General features: G+C 36.4%; 1 protein-coding gene across 13 annotated transcripts in view; it reads left to right on the top strand.

The window, feature by feature from the left end:
* Positions 1 to 18266, top strand: part of NOL4 (nucleolar protein 4) — a 412809-nt gene that overhangs the window by 357501 nt on the left and 37042 nt on the right. For 2 of the 13 annotated variants that reach the window (XR_003517122.2, XR_003517123.2), the window contains exon 11: positions 9029 to 9118. The exons of the other annotated variants lie outside the window; for them this stretch is intronic. The gene's annotated coding sequence lies outside the window, so the exon portion shown is untranslated. The remainder of the gene's footprint in view (positions 1 to 9028; positions 9119 to 18266) is intronic. 13 annotated transcript variants of the gene reach the window in all.

Here is an 18266-nt window from a genome sequence, read left to right as displayed (position 1 = left end):
TTATTGACAAAGTTGTTCATAGGATTCCTTTATAATTCTTTCTATTTTCATAAAGTCAGGAGTGATGTTCCCTCTGTAATTTCTGATTCTAGTTATTTGAGTTCTCCCCTTTCTTCTTGGTGACTCTACCTAAAGGCTTGTCATTTTGCTTGATATTTTCAAAGAACAAGCTTTGGCTTCTTTTATTTTCTGTATTATTCTATTCTCTACTTCATTGATTTTTACTCCTTCATTTCACTTACATTAAGTTCAGTTTGTCCTTATTTTCCAGTCTTAAGCTGAAAAGTTAAGACATTTATTTGAAGCCCATTTCTCTTCTTCATATACAACTATTTACAACTTTAAATTTCCTTCTAAGCATTTCTTTATCTGCATCAAATAGGTTTTGGTATATTGTGTTTTTGTTTTCGTTCACCTTAAAGTGTTTTCTAATTTCCTTTGTCACTTCTTTTTTGACCCACAGGTTATTTAGGAGCATGTTGTTTAATTGCCACATATTTGTGAATTTCCCAAATTTATTTAATGATTTCTAATTTTATTCCATTGTAATTGGAAAACATACTTTATATTTCAATCCTTTCAAATTAGTTGAAGCATTTTTTATGACCCAGATTATGATCTATTCTAGAGAATGTCCCATGTGTACCTAAGAAGGATGTGTATTCTGCTGTTGATGGTTGGGTATTTATAAATCTGTATTAGGTCTAGTTGGTTTATAGCGTTGTCCAAGTTTTCGATGTTCTTGTTGATCATCTGCCTAGCTATTATATCCATTATTAAAAGAAGGTTATTGAAGTCTCCAACTATTATTGTTTACTTTGCCTTCATTTCTAATAGTTTTGTTCATTTATTTTGGGACTTTGTCATTAGGCATATTTATTGTTTATATTGTTATATCTTATTGATGGACTAACTCTTTCATCATTGTAAAATATCCCTCTTTAGTAACTTATTTCATCTATTTTGCCTAATATTAGTTATTTCTGTAATATCATGGCAGTACTGAAAATGAAGAGAAGCGTGCAGAACTTTGGACATGGAAGTGACATATAAAAGAATATAGGACAAATTGAGTATTGCTCACCTCTACTCAAATACAACCAAAATAATCTATCTTTGCTCCATAATGGCTGTGTAATTTGGGAACCCAATGCCTAGTGAAAATGTAGGGCTTCTTATTTAAAAAGTAAGAATATCAACAGAGCATTACACAAAGCATGGGACTCTTCTGAGCTCAGGATCCTGTGGGACTATACATGTTTCATGCTCCACTTTTCTCCTTTGACTTATTGAGCTAATTGGAAGAAGCACTGTGTTTTCATGAAAAAGGCAGATAGCTACTGATGGGAAGAAAGAATATATATACAAAGAAGGACAAGATTGAAGACACAAGTGAGAATATGAGAATATTTTGACTTTTTTGAGGAGAGAGGAGAGAACTTTGGGGCAACTGGCAATCATAAGTAAATATGAGAAGGAAATTAAAGGAAAAATTTTGCTATGAATTATTAATGAGCAGGGCACCAAAAATTTTTCTTACCCTTCAACCCATTCTCCACGTTGGAACCAAAATAATTTTTTTAAAGATTTTACTTATTTATCTGAGAGAGAGAGAATGTGAAAGAGAGAGAGAGCACCAGAGCGGGGAGGGTGAGAGGGAGAAGCCGACTCCCCGCCGAGCAGGGAGCCTGATGCAGGACTCGATCCTGGGACTCCAGGATCATGACCTGAGCCGAAGGCAGTCTCTTAACCAACTAAGCCACCCAGGCGCCCCAGAACCAAAGTAATTTTTAAGAAAAGACAAATCTGATTGCATCACTTCATTATCTAAAACCCTTCTATGGCTCTCCTTGTTCTTAGGAAAATGCCATTCCTTAGCCTTTTATGCCTCAAGATTCACCCACCTGAACTTTTCTTTGACGTGCCCTTTTCACCCCCATGTCCCTCATTTATTGCTCATCTTTTAAATCCTTCATTCTGAGTCTAGATAAAATATAGTCATAATTTTCATACCTTCCCGAGTTTGTCCTTTGAAGCATGTACCACAGTGTATGGACAGATACACCACACACCCCTACATACCTTCACACACATATGTAATCACAATATATTGGTATCCATTCCTCAATTTTTTTGCTCAGTGCTGCTCAAAAACCATGTAGGAAATTTGGTATAGATTCTAAGTACACAACCATATACGTGGTTAGAAAGCAGGTTTTATAAACTGGCAGTTCAAATGTAGGTACTATGATACTATGGTGAGGTTTACCTTGTCTGTAAGTTATCCCCCAAAAGCCCATCATAGGATGATAGGCCTAAAGAGACTTGAGAAATAATTTGGTAGCAACCTCTTTATTTTTAAAAGGCTATGACTAAAGAAACAGACCAGGAAAGTAAGGTGGCTTGCTCAAGGTCACACAGGCTGACTTTTTGGTTATTGGATTAATACATCTTTTGGTTTTTGTATGTTGAGATCTTTATCCCTTAAGGATACAGTAAAGAACAACTTTGAACAATTCAGACTGTGTAGCAAAGCAAAGAAACAGGAGTAGGTGAATAACCAGTATGGCATGCAACAAATTTAAAATGGGTGGCTTTCTTTGAGCATTGGCTTCAGGATGAGTGTAATAGAGTTAAAAAAAAAAAAAAAAAACAGGCAAAAGATTAGTCTTGGCAAATAACAGCTTCAGGCTTAAACCAAAGAGAATTTCTCTACCTCATGTTTGAAAAATAACTCTGGCTATAATAATAGTAGCAAGGCAAATGGTTAATTTCAGGTTGTGAAGGAGCTCTAAATAACATTTTTTCTCAAAAGCACATCCTACCTGTAATACTGGTAATGGCTACTGCTATTTGGATAGTGTTTAGTTTTTGCTTGTTTTAATCACAGAAAGGCAGCTTGATTGGATCAGGCTCACAATTTCCTTTATTTGGGGACTTTCTTCATAAATTCTGGAAACCCCAAACATTCCGACTTTTAAAAGTGGCATTATCTTTTTTTTTTTTTTTTTTTTTTTTTAAAGATTTTATTCATTTATTCATGAGAGAGACAGAGGGAGAGAGAGAGGGAGAGAGAAGCAGAGGGAGAAGCAGGCTCCCAAGGAGCAGGGAGCCCGATGCGGGACTCGATCCCAGGACCCTGGGATCATGACCTGAGCCGAAGGCAGACGCTTAACCATCTGAGCCACCCAGGCACCCAAAAGTGGCATTATCTTTAGCTTATTTCTTCACTTGTAAGACCTCAGAATAGTCATTCCCTGTAACATATTTGGAGCTGTGGGGAAAAAAAATATATACATATACGTAAATCTTGAGAGCTAAAAAGGACATAGCAGATGATTAGCATTATATTAGATGCCAACATCATCTCTGATGGCTGACAACTCCAGTTACACTAAGTTTGAGAATTCTTGATTTTAGGATTTGTAGAGATCTTCTGAAATGTGTAGAATGGAGCAGGAACTTTCAAGAGAGCAAGGTGAATTAGCTACACATCTGAATTATAAAGCAGATAGGAAGACAATCAGAATTTAAATCATTAAATGGGAAGCAGGATGTGGATTAGCTGCCTAAATAGGAAGGCAAAGATTAAAGGGGATACTATGTTTGTAAAATCTTTTACACTAACGTAGTAAGAGCATGAACCCTGTAGACTGTGCTATGTTCAAAAAGAATGCGAGGGCAAAAGAATGAGAAAGGATACCTTAAAGGGATTTGGACTTTAAGAGTCCAAAGACTTAAGAGTTTGGGTTCTCATTTTCAAATCACTTTCTTAATTTCTTTCTTAATTTATTTGGGCTGCTATCACAAAAATACCATAAAGTGGGTAGCTTAAACAACAAACCTTTATTACTCAGCATTCTGGAGGCTATGGAGTCCAAGATCACGGTGCTGGCAGATTTGGTATCTGGTGAGAACCTACTTCCTGGTTCCCAGCTGGCCACTCCTGGAGAAGGAGTGGGGCCTCTCTGATAAAGGCACTCCTCCCATTCCAGAGGGCTCTATCCTTACAACCTAACCACCTTCCAAAGGTCCTACACCTCCACATACCATCACACTGGAGATTAGATTTCAATATATGAATGTTGAGAGGAAGGCAAACATTCAGTCCATAGCAGGCACTTTAAGAGAAACAAAGCTGAGTAAGGCATCACTGACCTCAAGGAACTTACAGATCAAAATGAGATAAAATATTCTTCCTCTTCTTGTCTAAACATCAGAATCCTTTAAGATTCTGATTAATACTTACTCAGGGAAACCTTACTGTACCTCACCACCCTTCCATCCTTTGGGAAAGTAATTATTCTCCTGCTTATGTCTCTATTATAGCCCTTGTCTCCTTGAATTGTGACATACATAGGTTTTCAGATATTTTCCCTAAATAGTTGTATATTCCTTGAAAGCAGAAACTCTGTCTTGCTCACTATTATATCTCCCGAATAAATATAAGTGCTCAACCATATTAGCTTAATGAATAATAAATGTTTAAAAAATAGAAACTTGGTGCCAAAAGAGAAAAAGGTGCAAAGAGAATTATTTATGTATATTGGATGGCAGGGGTAAGGGTTGATTTTAAATAAAGCAAACGAATCAGAAGTAAGAAGAAAGACTGAACTGAATTTGAAGATTCTGTGGGTGAAAGAGGAAGAGTCCAAGAAGCTTTACATACTGCTTAATTTTGAATACAGTAGCAGTAGGAAAGCTTGCCCCTGTTGGAGACTTGATAGCAAGGAAAGGGTGCCCTTCAAATCCTTTGTTAGCCAACCTCCATTTGTTTAGCACTGGCAAGGGTCTGCACCCAACAATCCAAATTTTCAAGTTGGAGTGTTATCAAAATGACAGCAGTTACAATTTGTATAAAGAATTTATTCAAATTATCAAACTGAAATGAGAAACAAGCAAGCAGCCAATCCTCCCGTTATTATCATATCCAATTACATAGGACTTTGGAATGCTTTCTTTCTATCAGGAAGTTCACACTGAGCTGTCTAAAGAGGGCAATTGTGGTTTGCTGCAGTTATCCATTGGATCTCTTGAGTCTAAATTATATGCATAATACATAAGTTAACTACTGATGTTTCCTCTCCACAAACTCCATTGGGCAGACTTTTCAATTTGTTTTTCAACTCTGATATAAACTGGGCTGATATACAGACCGAAATTTAACGAGACCAAATTGTAGTAATGATGACCATAATAACTAACATTTGTGTGGCAATTTCTAGTTTGCCTGAATCTTTACATCCGTTATTTTCTTGGCTCCTCACTAATATTCAGGGTTGTTGGTTGTAAAGATGCTTTGGATCAGAACTTATAATTATGAGTCTAAGGAAGGTTGGCCATAAGTTTCACTACCATTCTAGAGATCATTGATAGTGATATGACTGGCTTTGTGTATGGATAGTGCTTCCCCTCGGCATCAACATTCTGAAGCATCACTTATCATCTGAAATTTTCAGAGGAGTGCTTCTATTCACGTGCTGTCTTTGCTTCTCATCTATCCTTCACTCTTCAATCCACTATAGTTGGCTTCTCTCCCACTCTTTTGCTGAAACTGGTCAGGGCAAGTTTATCCACGATTCCACTTATTGTCAAACTACAGATGATTTTTTTCCTTTACCTTACCAGATTTCTTGGGTATATTTGTATCTGTTGATGATTAGAGCCTTGAAACATCCACTCTCTTGGCTTCCATGATAATACACTCTCATGTCACTTTGCTCCTCAGATAATTCTCTCTCTGCATTCCTGGGCTTTCTCTACTTGTGCCTTCCATCCTGGGGTTTTCCTGGCATATCCTGCCTTTGTCCCTTTAATCGTCTTGTTCTGCACACTGCTCAAAGGTGAGCCCACTAGCTCTTACAGTTTTAGAATATGCCAAAAGTGGCATATCTCACCCATGCTTTGCCCTGAGCTTCAGATTTTATATCCAGTTGTCTACCAGATAGCTTGATCTAGACATCCCAAGAAAATTGATATTCAATTATTTAACAATGAATTCTTCATCTTGACCCCTCCTATTGCCTGCCTCTCATGCAGAAATACCCTCCCCTGCACCTGACTTATATTAGCTGTTATGTTCTCTATGATAATTTTCTGGATGCCTCCCCCATTCAGTTTGCTTCTTATATGTTCCCGTGATACCCTAGCCATACCTCTTATTTAACCTGTTATGTGCTCTCCTCTCTACTGGACTGTGCTCAGTTTGAGGACAAGCAAGGTGATTCTTTTTTTGACTATCATAACACCAGCGTCAATAAATAACCGGCTTATATTCATGCTCAGTGAATATTACATGCATAAATGACTCAGAAAGAAATTTTTCCAATAAAATATTGTACCTGTTTAGAGAACTTAACTAAATCCAATTGAGCATGGTAATCATCAGTTAGGATGTCTTCTTAAAGTTTATTCTCTTTTTCTCTTAATATCCTAAAGAGCACAATACTGGAAGAAAAGTGTTTCATATCAAACATTTCAGACAAATGTTTTAAAATACACAAATTCTATTTTAAAATGTATTCAGATTTAAGGTCCCTGATTCAACAGAGAGATGTTTACATAGTTATCCAGGGAACTGGCAAGGTGCTCTTTTTACCTTTACCTTATCCTCTTTTTTTTTTTTTTTAAGATTTTATTCATTTATTTGACAGAGAGAGAGAGATAGCAAGAACAGGAACACAAGCAGGGGGGAGTGGGAGAGGGAGAAGCAGGCTTCCCACAGAGCAGGGAACCTGATGCGGGACTCGATCCCAGGACCCTGGGATCATGACCTGAGCCGAAGGCAGACGCTTAATGACTGAGCCACCCAGGCGCCCCTACCTTATCCTCTTAAATAACTTGTTCTGGCTCACTAGCCACATGCAAAGTAGTACAGAGGCATGGGGGAGGGACTCATCATCATCCTGCTCCAGAAGACCAGCTGGGTGTTTCTGTTGTGTGAAAAATACATAAGATCTATTATGTAAAATTGTGAGAATAATGATTTTACAGAGTAGAGCCTAAAAGTGATACACAGAAGTTAAGGAATCCCCTATGGTTAATTTGTATGTCATTTACACAATGGGAAGATCTACATGATGATAATATGTGAAAAAAGATGACTGTGTGATCTAATTGAAGTCAACATAGTTGGGATTATGCACTTTTTATATCTCAGTAGAGTTCCAATAAACCTGAGTGAGTTTTCAAAGCACATTCTATGGCACATAATAGAGACTTTGTTTGTATCTGGAGATTGTGCCATCATGGTGTCCAGCTTGTGACTATTCTTAGAAAGCCCATTTCTTCCACGTGAATTCCTTTGATTACCTCTCTTAATTAGTGATTTCCCTACTTTAAACCCTACTCATTTGTATCCTCATTTTGATTTTTTTTAAGTATGTTTCTCAACATCTGTATTATCCAATACAATAGCCACTAACCACAGGTGGCTATTGAAATTAGAATTAAATAAAATTTAAAATTCAGTTTCTCAGTCACACTGGGACACATTTCAATGTCTCATTTGCCAAAGTGGTGAGTGACTACTGTATCCAATAGCACAGAAGAACATTTCCATCACCATGGAAATTTCTGTTGGACAGTGCTGATTCCAGACACTACTCTGCTCACCTTACACCATTATATTGGCTTTTGGAGGGTTTTATTATTGCAGAAAACTTTTTCTACATTTATTCCATCAAGCTCTGTGCGTTTCATTATATATGTATTTTTCACTCCTCAATAAAATAAGTGGGGTTAATGAATAACCTTATGGAAACTTAAATGGTGATTTTTAAATAACAATGCTTTTAATTCAAATTGCCCAGCTTTTAAATAACTTGCAGTCATTTTAGGGTTCTGAGAAAAGCTAATAATTTGTAACATAGGCATTGAAAACCTCTTTGGCAGAAGCTGGCATTACTTTAAAATTAGAAACAAGACTTTTTTTTTTTTTAAGATTTTCTTTATTTATCTGAGAGAGAGAGACAGTGAACATGCACAAGGGGGGAAGAGGGAGAAGCAGACTCCCTGCTAAGCAGGGAGCCCACCCTGGCCCCAGAGATCATGACCTGAGCCCAAGGCAGATGCTTAACTGAACCACCCAGGCGCCCCAAAACAAAACAAATTTTACAAGAGTTTCATTGTGACAGAATTTTAAATTATGTGACATTTAGAGAGAGCAAGCCCAAACTGAAAATGTTTGAAATGTGACTCCAGTTTTGCCACTGAGTTCATTCTATTTTTCCAGGTTTTCCCACATGTACCATGATAATAACCTAGAACTGAGGTGAGACTGAATGATTTACACACCTATGTCTTGAGATACATAGAGTTTCAGGGAGATGCTTATTGGTAAATTTTAATGATTGGAAATTATGTTAATCAGTTGCTGGAAAATTGAAAGGAAAGTGATATGAATTACCTATAAAATAAACTGAAACATCTTTCAGTTTATCTGACTGAGCCCCCAAATTTTTCAGCAGGTTTCTGTTCGGTCAGGGAGCATCAGAGAAAGGGCTCTGAATAAAAGTTAGTGACCCTGTGTTTTCCATGGACAGCCAAGCACATGTAACTGGTTTTACAGCTCCATATTGATCAGGCTTTCTGACAGCAGCTTCCTAAGAGCCCTTCTCTACAGTAAAATGGATCTTTCCTGACTGTTAAGATCCTTTTTGTTTTGTGTTTTTTGTGTTTGTGCCTACTCACTGAAGGGAAGGAATGAAAAGATGACTCCATTAGTATTCTGGGACCTTTCTTTTTGAGCCTGCTAGGATCCACTTCAGGGGCTATCCAGGTGGTATGAGTTCCTAATGGTGGGCTGGGCTTGTTTTCCTTATACAACCTCCTTTGAACTTGGACATGTCCTCTGGGAATCTGTCTGAACAAACAAGTTAAATTTTACTGGCTTCACCAGCCTGCTGCTACTCAGGAAGGAGCTCTTTGGGGAGTTCAGAATGTTCTACTTTTCTAGGAAGTCAGAAATATCACTCTCTGTATGAAAATTGAATTAGCCATTTTCTACATTCCTCTTTCCTGGGTTCAGGTACTGATGCACCTTCCTGAAATAGGCACCAGGCTGCTCCTCGGCCTCACTAGAGATCTTGGGTCTGTCTGCCTGAATCACTCCAAGAGGGTAGGAAGGCCAGAGTTGCCTTATTTTTTTTCTCTTTCATGTTAACACATTTCAAATGCCAAATATGATTACAGTTACAATGCTAATATTTCCTTTTGTGGTTTCAAGGCACACAGTCATTTGACATTTGGCTCTTGACTAACATACAAATGCTTTTTCAGAGAGTCCTCCTTCCCTCCGCATACCATTGTTGGAACTCGTGGAAGTGAGTCCACAGAGTACAAACTGCCTCCTGTGTTGCTATTTCCACTCAGACAAATTCAGAATTAACAAATGATTAATGTGTGGTGACTAACATTCTGGCCAGTATCTCAGTGGTCTCAGGGAAAAACAAATTATCTCTGGTGATTAAACTCATAAGGGAATATAATCCTCTTGAGTACAGTAGTCCTCCCTTATCAGCAAGGGATATTCCCAAGACCCCCAGTAGGTGCCTAATACTGTGGATAGTACTGAACCATATATACAGTATGTTTTTTCCTATATTACAAACCTATGATAAAGTTTAATTTATAAATTATATTTTTAAATTTACATATTTATAAATTTAGTAATTTATAAATTAGGCTTAGTAAGAAACTAACAGTAACTAATAAAATAGAACAAGCAATATACTGTAATAAGTGTTACATGAATGACTGTAGTCGCTCTCTCAGGATCTTACTATACCATACTCACCTTTCTTGTGATGGTGTGAGATGATAAAATGCCTACGTGATGAGATGAAGTGAGGTGAGTGACATAGGCATTGTCACATTAGCATTAAGTTGCTATTGACCTTCAGATGATACCTCAAAAGGAGGATCATCTACTTCCAGATGAAGTTGCCCAGAAGTAACTGAAACCCTGGAAGGGGAAACCATGGATACGGAAGGACTGCTGCACTCTGAATGTATCCAAAAGTAATTTTTACACTAAATTTAGAAATTTTTTTCTGGTTCCTATTTCTGCAAATATAAGTTACTCCATTGTTCCTGGGGGCAATATTGTAGAAATAAACATATTTTTTTTATTTTAATTCTGGCATAACAAAACATACAATGTTATATTAGTTTCAGGTGTACAAAATAGTGAGTCAATAGTGCTATACTTAGTGCTCATCATGGTAAGTTTACTCTTAAAGCCCTTCACCTGTTTTACCCTTCATCCTTCTACTCACCTTCCCTCCGGTAACCATTAGTTTGTTCTATTTGAGAGTCTTTTTTTTTTTTCTCCTGTTTGTCTTTTTGTTTTGTTTCTTAAATCCACATATGAGTGAAATCATATGGTATTGTATTTCACAGACTTATTTCACTTAGCATTATACACTCTAGATCCATCCTTGTCATTGCAAATGCCAAGATTTCATTCTTTTTTATGGCTGAGTATGTTCCATTGTATAGATATACCAATTCTTTATGGATTCATCTATTGATGAACACATGGGTTGCTGCCATAATTTGGCTATTGTAAATAATGTGGCAGTAAACATAGGAGTACATGTATCCCTTTGAATTAGTATTTTTGTATTTTTTTTTATTAAATACCCAGTAGTGCAATTACTGGATCACAGGGCAATTCTGTTTTTAACTTTTTGAGGAACCTCCATACTGTTTTCCACGGTGGCTGTGCCAGTTTACCTTCCCACCAACAGTGTAAGAGGGTTCCTTTTTTTTCCCCCATTCTCACCAGTACTTGTTTCTTGTGCTTTTGTTTTAGCTATTCTGACAGGTGTAAGGTGATATCTCTTTGTAGTTTGGATTTTCATTTCCCTGATGATGAGTGATGTTGAGCATCTTTTCATGTGTCTGTCGGCCATCTGTATGTCTTCTTTGGAAAAATACCTGTTCATGTCTTCTGCCCATTTTTTAGATTTTGTTTTTGTTTTTGTTGTTGAGTTATATAAATTCTTCATATATTTGGGATACTAACCCTTTATTGGATATGTAAAGATATTACAAATATCTTCTCCCATTCAGTAGGTTGTCTTTGAGTTTTGTTGACTGTTTCCTTCACTGTACAGAAATATTTTGTTTTGATGTAGTCCCAATAGTTTGTTTTTGCTTTTGTTTCCCTTGCCTCAGGAGACCTATCTAGAAAAACATTGCTCTGGCTAATGTCAGAGAAATTAGTGTCTATGCTCTCTTCTAGGATTTTTGTGGTTTTAGGTCTCACATTTAGGTCTTTAATCCATTTTGAGTTTATTTTTGTATATGTTGTAAGAAGGTGGTCCATTTTTCCCAACACCATTTGTTAAAGAGAGTTTTCCCATTGTATATTCTTGCCTCCTTTGTCAAAGATTAATTGACCATATAATCACGGTTTTATGTCTGGGCTCTCTATCTATCCCATTGATCTATGTGTCTTTTTTTGGGGCCAGTACCATACTGTTTTGCTTACTATAGCTTTGTAGTATATCTTGATATCTGGTATTGTGATACTTCCAGTTTTGTTCCTCTTTTCAAGATTCCTTTGACTATTCATGGCCTTTTTTGGTTCCATACAAATTTTAGGAGTATGTGTTCTAGTTCTGTGAAAAATGCTATTGGTATTTTGATAAGGATTGCATTAAAACTGTAGATTGCTTTGAGTAATGTGGACAGTTTAACAATATTCGTTCTCCCAATTCACGAGCATGGAATATCTTTCCATTTGTGTCATCTTCAATTTCTTTCATCAGTATTTTAAAGTTTTCAGAGTATAGGTCTTTCACTTCCTTGGTTAAGTTTATTCCTAAGTATTTCATTTTTTTTGGTGCAATTGTAAATGGGACTGTTTTCTTAATTCATTATTAAGCTATTTCATTATTAGTGTCTAGAAACGCAACAAATTTCTATATATTGATTTTGTATCCTGGGACCTTACTGAATTCATTTATCACTTCTAGCAGTTTTTTGATGGAGTCCCTAGGGTTTCCTGTATACACTATCAGGTCATCTGCAAATAGTGATAGTTTTACTCCTTCCTTACCAATTTGGATGTTTTTAATTTATTTTCCTTGTTTGATTTCTGCAGCTAGGACATCCATTACTATGTTGAATAAAAGTAGTGAAAGTGGACATCCTTGTCTTGTTCCTGACCTTCGGGGGAAACCTCTCAGTTTTTCACCATTGAGTATAAGGTTAGCTGTAGGTTTTTTATATATGGCCTTTATTATGTTGAGGTATGTTCCCTCTAAGCCTACTTTGTTGAGGGTTTTTATCATAAATGGGTGTTGTACTTTGTCAAATGCTTTCCACACCTATTAAAATGATCCTATGGTTTTTATCCTGACTCTTGTTGATGTGATGTATCACAATGATTGATTTATGAATATTGAACCACCCTTACAACCCTGGAATAAATCCCACCTGATTGTGGTGAATGATTTTTTTTAATGTATTGTTGAATTCTGTTTGCTAATATTTTGTGGAGGATTTTTACATCTATGTTCATCAGAAATATTGGCCTGTAGTTCTCTTTTTTGGTAGTGTCTTTATCTGGTTTTGGTATCAGGGTAATGCTAGTCTGGAAGATTTCCTTTCTCTTATATTTTTTGAAATAGTTTGAGAAGAATAGGTATTAACTCTTCTTTAAATGTTTGGCAGAATTCACCTGTGAAACTGTCTGGTTCTGGACTTTTGTTCATTGGAAGTTGTTTGATTACTGATTCAATTTCATTGCTGGTAATTGGTGTGTTCAAATTTCTGTTTCTTTCTGATTCAGTTTAAGAATTTATTCGTTTCTTCTAGGTTGTCAAATTTGTTGGCATATAATTTTTCATAATACCCTCTTACTATCCTTTGTATTCTGTGGTGTCAGTTGTTACTTCTGTTTCATTTCTGATTTTGAGTCCTCTCTTTTTATGAGTCTGCCTAAGGTTTATTAGTTTTGTTGATTTTTTCAAAAACCAACTTCTGGTTTCATTAATTCATCCTCTTGTTTTTTCAGCTTCTATTTTGTTTATTTCTGTTCTAAAATGTATTATTTTCTTCCTTCTAGTGGTGTGGGTTTTGTTCTTCTTTTTCTAGCTCCTTTAGGTGTAAGGTTAGGTTTTTGTTTGAGATGTTTCTTGCTTCATGAGGTAGGCCTGTGTTGCTATAAACTTCCCTCTTAGAACAGCTTTTGCTGCATCTCAATGATTTTGGACTGCTGCTTTTTCATTTTCATTGTCTTGATGTACTTTTGAATTTCTTCTTTGATTTATTGGTTGATTGACTCATCGTTTAGTAACATGTTATTTAACCTCCATGTATTTGTGTTCTCTCCAGATTTTTTCTTGTGGTTGATTTCTAGTTTCATAGCATTGTGGTTAGAAAACATACATGATATAACTTTGATCTTTTTGAATTTGTTGAGACTTGTTTTGTGGCCTAAAATGTGATCTATTCTGGATATTGTTCTGTGTGTGCTGTTTTTGAATGGAATGTTTTGTATATATCTGTCAGATTCATCTGGTCCAATGTGTCATTCAAAGCCACTCTTTCCTTGTTGATTTTGTTTGGACGAGCTAACCATTGATGTAAGGAAGGTGTTAACCCTACTATTTTTGTATTACTATTGATCACTTTCTTTATGGTTGTTATTAGCTGCTTTATGTATTTGGATGCTCCCACATTTGGTACATAAATATTTACAATTGTATCTTGTTGGATTTTTCCTATGATTATATAATGTCCTTCTTTGTCTCTTTTTACAGTCTTTGTTTCTATTTTGTCTGATACAAGTTTTGCTACCCCAGCTTTCTTTTCACTTCCATTTGCATAATAAATGCTTTTCTATCCCTTCACTTTCAATCTGCATGTGTCTTTAGGTCTGAAATGAGTCTCCTCTAGGCAGCATATAGTTGGGTCTTATTTTTTTTTTATCCATTCTCTGATCCTATGTCTTTTGATTGGAGAATTTAATACATTTACATTCTAAGTTATTATTGATACATGCATATATATTGCCATTTTGCTACTTGTTTTATGGTTGTTTTTGTAGTTCTCTGTTCCTTTCTTCTCTTGCTTTCTTCTCTCATGGTTTGCTGGCTACTTTAGTGATATGATTGGATTCCTTTCTCTTTTAGTTTTTTATCTATTTTATTATCTATTTTATATATTGGCTTTTGATTTGCCATTACCATTATATTTGTAAATAACATCTTATGCATATAGCAGTCTATATTAGGTTGATGGTCCTATAAGTTTGAGCCCATTCTAAGAGGACTAAATTTATACTCCTCTCCACTCCAAACATTTTAGATATAACGTATCATACTTTATATTTTTATTTTGTGAATGCCTTGACCGATTTTTTAGATATTCTTAATTTTACTGCTTTTGTGCTTCCTATTTTCCTTACTCCTACTTATGATCATTCCTTGCCACTCAGAGTCCCCCTTAACATTTCTTGCAGGGCTGGTTTGGTGTTCATGAATTCTTTTAATTTTTGTCTTGGAAACTCTCTCTTTCCTTCTATTCTCATTGGTAGCCTTTCTGGATAGAAGTATTTTTTTTTTTCTCCCTTTCGGCTCTTTGAATATATCATGTCACTCCTTTCTGGCCAGCAATGTTTCTGCTGAAAAATAAGCTGATGGCCTTATGGGTTTTCCCTTGAATGTAACTCTTTTCTATTGCTGCTTTTAGAATTCTCTCTTTATCACTACCATTTGCCATTTTAATTACTGTGTGTCTTGGTGTGGACCTCCTTGGATTGATATTATTAAGGGCTCTCTGTGCCTCCTGGATCTGGATTTCTGTTTTCTTCTCCAAATTCAGGATGTTTTCAGCTATTATTTCTTCAAATACATTTTCTACCCCATTTTCACTCTCTTTTACTTCAGGGAAACCTATAATATGAATGTTATTACACTTGATGGTGTTGCTGAGTTCCCTTAATCTATTTTCATTTTTATTCTTTTTTCTGTCTCCTGTTCAGCTTGATTTCTTTCAATTACTCTGTCCTCCACATCACTGATTTGTTCTCCTGCTTTTTCTAGTCTATGTACTCTACCGAGTGTGTTTAATTCAGTTAATTGAATTCTTCGTCTCTGATTGGTTCTTCTTTATGTTTTCCCTCTCTTTTTTGAAGTTCTCACTGAGGTCCTCCACTCTTGTTCACAAGTCCAGTGAGTATCTTTATGACCATTACTTTAAATTCTCTATCAAGCATTACTTATATATGTTTCATTTAGCTCCCTTGCTATGATTTTCTCCTTCTCTTTCACTTGGGACCTATTCCTCCATACTTTTATTTTGTCTAACTTTCTGATTGTTTCTCTGTGTTAGGAAAGTCAACTACATCTCTTGCTCTTGAAAGAAATGGCCTTATGAAAAGAGGTCCTGTAGTGTCCTGCAGTCAATATCCCCTGTTTACCAGAAGCTGGTGCTTCAGGGTTGTCTCCTATGTTCATTGCATGCACCTTGCTGTTATTGGCTGAGCCCCATTTGTCTTTATTCCAGTCACCTACAATGGCTCTTTCTGCCTGTTTTGGGCAGGGTTTTGTCCCTGTGTTGTTATTGGGCCAGGCTGGGGCTTCCTTTGAGTCAGACCAAGCATTGCCAGATCCATGGTAGCACCAAATTGCAGGGCCCTTTCCCTATATTCTCCCCTGTGAAGCTTTTGTTGGTGGATAGGGCCTGTAGTCAGACCAGACATCTGCCTCAGCCCACTGCTGAGGCTGCAGTTGGGTTGGTGTGGATGGTTATCTTCCCTTCTCCCTTGGACAGGAGTCACTTTGGAGTGTTTCTGAACCCTGTTAGGCTTATGTTACCACTTTGAATAGTCTCCTATCAAAGCATGTTGGGGAGGGCATGTCCACAGGAGAATGTGGGGGCAAAGTTCATGGTGCCAGCAAGGTCTGCACCAGTTCAGTGTGGGAGGGAACCCGCAGCCCTGTGGGAAAACTCCTGCCCAGGATGAGATGGAAGGGGTCGGGCACACTGTTAGCAAGCTAGGTGGAGAGTTTCCACTGTGCTGGTTCCCACAGTTGTCCATGTCACCATGGGACAAGGTGAGGCTAGGATCTTCCTAGACTGCTAGCCTCCCCAGAAGTCAATCATGTTTTCTTAATACTTTGTTCTTAAAAACATATTCATAAGCAGTTTATCCATAATTGTGAGGGAGGTCTTACTGTTTATTTTTGGTGTGATATTCCAAAGGAAACCTATGCTTTGGTGCTTGTAATATACCCACCTCTTTCATATCCTCATTATTCACAAGACATTCTTCTCATACCACTCTAATTATGATCTCCCATGATTTCTTCTATTTTGTGTAAAATATTAATTTGCTTGTATATAACTTAAAAACAAAAATGAAACATTGGAAAGAGGACATTAGTATCCATGGATATCCATTAACCCTGTGTGCCTTCACATATAAGAAAGTATTTTGTTTATGTTCAAAAAAGTGTTGTGCTTAACTTTTAAATCTCTTGATTTTTAACAAATCAAAGTACGTATTTGATTAAAAAAAAAAAATTGAGGGAAGACAGGCACAGATACCCTAACCCCAAACATTACTTCTTAAAAGTTATTTTTTTAAGTGAGGTATAACAGCCATATAACATTTTATTATGTTAGTTTCAGGTATACTACATTATTCAGTATTTGTATACATTGCAAAATGATCATAAAAAGTATAGTTAACATATATCCCCATACATAATTATAAGACTTTTTTTCTTTGTGATAAGAACTATTAAGGTCTACCATCTTACCAGTATTCAAATGTGCAGTACAGTATAATGAACATATGATCACCTTGATGTATATTATATCCCCATGATTTATTTATAATTGGAAATTTGTATCTTTTGACCTCTTTGCCTATTTTGATCACCCCACAACCCACCTCTGATAGCTACTAGTCTGTTCTCTGTATCTTTGAGCTTAGTTTGATTTTTTTTTTTAAGATTCCACATATAAGTAAGATCATACAGTTTTTGTCTTTCTTGGCAACACTTATTTCACTTAGTGTAAAGCCCTCAGGGACTGTCTATATTGTTGCAAATAGCAAGATTCTTTATCTAAATAAAAATTGTATATTACATTTTCTTTATCCATTTATCCATCAGAGGACACTTAGGTTGTTTCCATATTTGGCTATTGTAAATAATGCAGCAATGAACATGGGGGTGCATATACTTTTGAGTTAATGTTTTCATTTCTTTGGATAAATACCCAGAAGTGAAATTGCTGAATCATATGGTAATTTTATTCTTAATTTTTTGAGGCCCCCCCCCATACTCTTTTCCATACTTTATGATTTTTCATTCTTCTGCATGTGGCTATCCAATTTTCCCAGCACCATTTATTGAAGAGACTGTCTTTTCTCCTTTGCATATTTTTTCCTGCTTTGTCGAAGATTACTTAACCATAGAGTTGAGGGTCTATATCTGGGCTCTCTCTTCTGTTCCATTGGTCTATATGTCTGTTTTTGTGCCAGTACCATGCTGTCCTGCTGACCATTGCTTTGTAATATAGCTTGAAATCGGGCAACGTGATGCCCCTAGCTTTGTTTTTCTTTTTCAACATTTCCTTGGCGATTTGGGGTCTTTTCTGATTCCATACAAACTTTAGGATTGTTTATTCCAGCACTTTGAAAAATGTCATTGGAATTTTGATCAGGAAGGTATTGAAGGTATAGATTGCTCTGGGTAGCATAGACATTTTAACAATGTTTATTCTTCCGATCCATGAGCATGGACTATTTTTCCATCTTTTTGCGTCTTCTTCAATTTCTTTCATGAGTGTTCTGTAGTTCCTAGAGTATAGATCCTTTGGTTAGGTTTATTCTGAGGTATCTTATGTTTTTTTGGTGCTATTGTAAATGGAATCGTTTCTCTAATATCTCTTTCTACAGTTGCATTGTTAGTGTATAAGAAAGCAACTGATTTCTGTGCATTGATTTTGTATCCTGCCACAGTACTGAATTGCCATATGAGTTCTAGTAATTTGGGGGTGGAGTTTTTTGGATTTTACACATAAAGTATCCTGTCATCTGTGAAGAGAAAGAGTTTGACTTCTTCTTTGCCAATTTGAATACATTTTATTTCTTTTTGTTGTCTGGTTGCTGTTGCTAGGACTTCTAGTACTATGTTCAACAACAGTGGTGAGAGTGGGCATCCTTGACCTGTTCCTGATCTTAAGGGAAAGGCTCTCAGCTTTTCCCCATTGAGGATGATATTTGCTGTGGGTTTTTC

The sequence above is a fragment of the Zalophus californianus genome, chromosome 14, assembly GCF_009762305.2.
Source record: "Zalophus californianus isolate mZalCal1 chromosome 14, mZalCal1.pri.v2, whole genome shotgun sequence".
NCBI classification, from domain to species: Eukaryota; Metazoa; Chordata; class Mammalia; order Carnivora; family Otariidae; genus Zalophus; species Zalophus californianus.
The sequence above is the reverse complement of the archived record's forward strand: the minus strand, read 5'-3'. Positions and strand labels throughout refer to the sequence as shown.